Source organism: Cynocephalus volans, chromosome 1 (assembly GCF_027409185.1).
Source record: "Cynocephalus volans isolate mCynVol1 chromosome 1, mCynVol1.pri, whole genome shotgun sequence".
Classification (NCBI taxonomy): domain Eukaryota; kingdom Metazoa; phylum Chordata; class Mammalia; order Dermoptera; family Cynocephalidae; genus Cynocephalus; species Cynocephalus volans.
The window spans coordinates 4,923,398-4,929,504 of NC_084460.1; the positions used below are offsets into that span (position 1 = coordinate 4,923,398).

The 6,107-nt window shown below is 39.5% G+C and overlaps 1 pseudogene; it reads right to left on the minus strand.

Moving 5' to 3' along the window:
* Positions 1–2,124: 2,124 nt before the first annotated feature.
* On the minus strand, positions 2,125–5,848 carry LOC134361278 (succinate dehydrogenase [ubiquinone] iron-sulfur subunit, mitochondrial-like; annotated as a pseudogene).
* Between the last annotated feature and the right edge of the window lie 259 nt (positions 5,849–6,107).

Here is a 6,107-nt window from a genome sequence, read left to right on the forward strand (position 1 = left end):
GGAGCATGTTTGGAGTGTCTGAGGTGCAACACGAGGAGAGGGTGACTTGTGTTGAGGAGACAAGTACAGATGAGGTCGGAAAGGGTCATGTTCAGACACAGCTCTGCAGTCTGTGCTTGGGACTTTGACTCTGGGTGGGAAGGAAAGCCATGGAAAGATTTGGAGCAGAAGAGTGACATTTGCCTACATAAGTTTTAAAAGCATCTTGCTGGCTGCTATATTGAAACGAAAGGGGGCAAAGATGTTAAACAAGACTAGTTAAAGGCCTACTGCAATAATCCGAATGAGCAATGACAGTGGCTTGGGCTAGAAATGGGAGAGTTGGAGAGAAGTGGTTGGTTTCTGGATAACTTTTGAAGGTATAACCAAAAGATTTGCTGATGAATTGAATGTGGACTGGGAGGAAAAGAGAAGAGTCAGGATTTTTCTTTAACTTCATAGAATGTCCAAGGTGATTTTTGTTTTAATCATAAATGTTACCCTTAACTGTTGGGTGGATCATTCAAATAGAATTCACCTAACACCGAAAATTAGTGACCTTGATTAACTAAGATTATCTATTTACCTATTTTTTTTTAAAAAAAGACATTATCTTCTTTTTTTAATTGAAATGTATCGATTGGGGAGGGAGGGGTTTTGGAGGGGTAGGTAGGTAAAGGGCATAAAGAAAAATAACAATTTGTGATAATGAATATGCTAATAAGAAATAACATAAATTTTAAGAAACAAAAATTTATTGGTTATACACATTTCCAGGGTACAGAGTTACATTTCCATACATGTGTGCTATGTATAATGATCAAATCAGGGTAATTAGCATATTCATTATGGCAAAACAATTATTTCTTTGTGATAAGGACATTCGATCCTCTCTCTTCTAGCCATTTGATAAGATGAAGTAAATTATTATTAATAATACATACCTAGATCGACAGTACACCAATAGAACTTATTTTTCTTATTTAGCTGCTTTGTGTCCATTAACCAAACCCTCACTATACCTCCTTCCCCATCCACCCATCCTCCCTGTAGTAACCACAGTCTGTTCTCTCCTTCTGAAAGTTCAACTTACTATTATTATTGTTTGTTTGTTTGTTTTTCTTAGCTCCCACTTATGAGTGAGAAAATGTGGTGTTTCTCTTTCTGTGGCTGGCTTATTTTATTTAACATAATTTTCTCCATCTATGTCTTTACAGGTGAAATGAGTTTCTCGTAAGCAGCACATACTTGGGTTGATTTTTAAAGTCGCTTTACTCAGTCTGTACCTTTTAAGTGGGGAATTCAATCCATTTACCTTTAGTGCTGTTACTGAAAGGTATTGCTGTACTCCTGTCATTTTAATGACCTTTTCATGGTTGTTTGGTGTATCTTTCGTTTCTTTCTTTCCCTTTGATTGTTTGTCTTTACTGTTTCATGGTTTTTTGTAGTGATGACATATAGTTTCTTTCTCTTTCTCATTTGTGTACCTGCTCTACCAGGCAGGGGGTTTTATTCTTTCTTGTCTATTCACAATGCTGATTGTCATTCTTTGGATTCCAAAATTCTCTTGAGGATTTTTTGAGGGCTGGTCTTGTGGTGGTAAATTCCTGACGTTTTTGTTTGTCTGGGAAAGACACTATTTCTCCTTCATTTTTAAAGGATAGCATTGCTGGGTATAGTATTCTTGTCTGGCAGTTTTTTGTTCTAGTACTTTGAATATATCATCCTATTCTCTCCTGGTCTGTAAGGTTTCTGCTGAGAAATCTGCTGTTAATCTGATGGAGATTCTCTTATAGTGACTTGATCCTTTCCTCTTGCTGTTTTTAGAATTCTCTTTGTCTTTGGCTTTTGAGAATTTGACTACGATTTGTCTCAGAGAGGACCTTTTGGGGTTGAATCTGTTTGGGGATCTTTGAGACTCTTGGATCTAGAAGTGCCTATCTCTCCCAATACTTGAGAAGTTTTCAGCATTATGTCATTCATTGTTTGTTTTTTGTTGTTGTTGTTAGTAAAGCAGAATGTTTATTTATTTCTGAAAGTTTTTATTATACATGCTATATTCATGAGACCTTTGAAGGAATTTAAATTAGATATAAATTATGTTCAGCTCTTAGCTGGTTATAATCATGTTTATCTTGGAAATTGTTAAGATAAAGCTTTCTTCTCCTTATAGGGTGCCATCATTTTCTTGACTCTGGCAATAGCTTTCCCTGGATTCAGGCCCTTGGGACAGGTCCTTGTGCATTTCATGATGGGATGGCAGTGGTACAGAGAGAACAGGTCCTGCAGCTTGGCCAGACATTCCTCTGTGAAGTCGTGTTTGGAGTTGATCATCCAGCAATAGGCCTGCATAAGAGCTGCAGGCCCCAAATACTTGTCTCCATCCCACCAGTAGCTGGGGCAGCCAGTGCTACAGCAGGCACAGAGGATGCACTCGTAGAGCCCATACAGTTTGTCATGATCTTCTACGGACTGCAGATGCTGCTGCTTGCCTTCCTGGGATTCATCCTTCTTCAAATAAGGCTCAATGGATTTTTACTGTGCATAGAAATTACTCAAATCAGGAAGAAGATCCTTTATCACAGACATACAGGGATGAGGGTAGATTTTTGTGACTTGATTGAGGTTGGTGTTAACCCTTTGGGTGCAAGCCAGAGTGTTGCCTCTATTGTTGTTCATTGCACAAGAGCCACAGGTACCTTCTCTGCATGATCTGCAGAAGGTCAAGGTAGAATCAATTCCATTCTTAATCTTGACGAAAGCACCTAATACCATAGGGCCATATCTATACAGATCAATTTCATAAGTCTGCATATGAGGTTTTTCTCCAGCCTTGTCTGGGTCCCATTGATAGATGGCAAATGTGACTGGGGAGCTGTGGCTGCAGCCACCTGGGCCCTTGGGCAGGCCTGCAGGCAGGCTCTGCCAAGGATTCTCCTTCATCATTTGTTAAACAGTTACGAAGCACTTACTATCTGGTAAGTGCTAGTGATACTGTTGTAAGCAAAACAGACATGAATGTGTTCCAGGAGCTTACTGTCTAGTGAGGAAACAGGTGACTAAGTTTGTTAGACATTAATAAAAATAAGTAGGGGGCTGGCCAGTTAGTTCAGTTGGTTAGAGTGCAGCCTCATAACCCCAAGATCATGGGTTTGGATCCCCATACTGGCCAGCTGCCAAAAAAAAAAAAAAAAAGTGTTTGGATGAATAAAAATAAATAGCTTTTAAATAAGGTCAGAGAGGCTCTCTTGAATGCATTGACATTGTGACATCTAATTTGTCTATACTTCTTTATTTTTCCCTGTGATGTAGTTAAGTATGATGGCATACAACTGAATTCTATGTGGTGACATGTGTTTATTCCATGCTTGATGCAAATTATAAATGAAGTGTCTATTTGAAAACACTTTTTTGTGAAATATGATGCACATAAAGAAATTTATGCAAAACATGTAAGTACAATTTAACAAATAGTTGTGAGATTATTGCCCATGTAACCATCACCTTGGTCAAGAAATAGAACTTGATTGGAGTCCCAGAAGCCTGGCCTTGTGAAGTGCCAGCCTGGATTTTACAGTAATTATGTTCTTCATTTTCTTTAGAGTTTTACCATCTATATGTGCATCATTGCACATGTAGTGTAGTGTTACCTGTATTTGAGCTTTATATTCATGGAATCATACTCTATGCATTATTTTGTGTCTTGTCTCTTTTCCATGACATTGCATTTGAAAGATTCATCCATGATGCCAGTGAAAACGGAGGAGTAAGAAGCTCCCACGATTCTTTCCTCCATTAAAGCAACTAGAAAACTGGCAAAAACTGTGAGAATTAACTTTATGAGAACTCTGGTAATTAACCAAAGGCTTGCAGCAATCTGGGAGGCATTTATTCGAGAAAAATGGTAGAATCTGAATAAGAACAGAGAGCTTTATGGTGGTTTTAGTTGTTGTTAAATAGCTAAATAAATCTTTAATATTTCTCATTGCAAATGTACAGAAATTGTACAGCCACACAGAGTCTTAGAACACCAATAACTTTCTCTGCACATTATCACATAGTTAAAAGTCACAGTTGGAGGGAGCAGCTCCAGTATGTTGTTTTAACTTATCCTATTCCCACCACCTGCTCGCCAGCTCCCTGGTAGCCTTGAAAACCATCAGCCCACAATCCTGGACAAAAACAGGAACCTGTCAGGCACTGGACAGGGCAGAACAGGGTTGGAGCTCCTTCAAAGCTTTATTTTTGTTTATCGAGTGTATTTGTTGAATGAGTCTCATTGTCCCTTCATGTCTATAAACACCTATGACCACTAAGTCTAAAAGTAACAATTGAAGATCCCTGGGTAGTAGGATGTCAAAGAAACTAGCTTCTCTTGCAGTGGCATATGCTGCTAAGTTTGCTACAGTATTGCTTTTTATAAAAGTTTAGCTAATCTTTCAATTTCAATAGGACACATATTTTGTCTAAAGAAAAAGCCAATCAAAACGACATGCATAGTGTACAAAATAGTAATTCTATTTAAGATATAAAGTGCTAATCTCATTACTTAAAATTTCTTCATTAAAATGACTTTATGGGCCGAGCCCGTGGCGCACTCAGGTGAGTGCGGCGCTGGGAGTGTGGCGACGCTCCCTCCGCGGGTTCGGATTCTATATAGGAATGGCCAGTGCACTCACTGGCTGAGTGCCGGTCACAAAAAAGACAAAAAAAAAAAAAAATGACTTTATGCTTCCCGGGTATTAATAAATATAGAAATACATGCAGGGAAAAGCTTTATTCTTATAGAATTGTCATTGTTTGATCTATCTGGTGCTTCCCTGGAAAACCCCACTTGCAAGGCTGCTTTTATTTGACCTGACTAGGATTTTATCCAGGGCTTAGAAACCTTTTCCTTCGGTTCACTCATTCATTTACTCACTCAGAAATTTTTTTTCAAGTGCCTACTATGTTTTAAGCAGTAGAGGTAAAAAAGGGAATAAAAGAGTTCCTTCTCTCATGAATTTACATTTCAGTAGGGAAGATGGAAAATAAACAAGTAAACAAGCATATACACACATATTTAAATGGAGAAAAATAACACATGGTATGGGGGCAGGAAGTGCATGGGGAAATGGCTGTTCTATGTAGAGGGTCAGGGAAGGCTTGGGGATGGTGACATCTGAGACCTGCAGGAAGTAAGGAAGCAATCCTTGCAGTTGTCTGGCAGGAGACTGTGCCCTGCAGCAGAAGCAGTTCTTGTGGTAGAGGCACACCTGGCATGGCAGAGGAACAGAAGGGATCTCAGTGGAACTGGAGCAGATGAGGTCAAAGAGCCAGTGAGGGGACCAAATCTTCTAGGGCAGTGTGAGCTATTACAAGAATTTGGATTTTACTCTGAGCAAAATTGAAAGCCATTGGAGGGCTTTGAGCAAGAACATGACACAATATGACCTAGCTTTTAAACAGATAGAGGCAGGGGGGAAGAAGGCACAGAGAAACTATTGAAATAACCCAGGCAAGAAATGATGGTGAGTTGGGTCAGCGTGGTAATGATAGAGGTGATGAAAGTGGTTGAATTCTGGATATAATCTGAAGGTACATCCAAAAGGATTTATTAATAGATTGGATGTATAGTGTGAGGCAGGGATTAAGCAGGATTCCAGTATATACTCTAAGTAACTGGAAGGATGGAGTTCCCATCTACTAAGATTGAGAAGATTTGGGAAGAGCAGGTTTGAGGGTAGAATTCAATTTCTTCTTGAACATGTAAGATTTCAGATGCTGGTTAGATAGCAGTAGCTGCAAATTGTCATCTCACCCAAATTCCTGGCCTGTACCACATCAGTGCACTATGGACAGCGTGATCTCCAACTGCCAGCACCTCCATTTCTTGGTCTGGAGGCTTTCTCAAACAAAGACAATCATGAAAAACAAAATAAAACAAAAAAGGCAGGGTTTTTTTCCCCCTCCCTAATAAGGGGGAGGCACATGAAGAGAAACTCTCTGCCCTTCCTTGCCTCTGGCTTTCTGTCTTTGAGTGCCTTTGAGAATGTGATGACAGTGGTGTTGCAGCCATCAGGCAGAGTCCAAGGGAACTGAAGAGTGGCCAGCCTAGAGCCCTGGCATTGCAGAAATGAACCAATTTT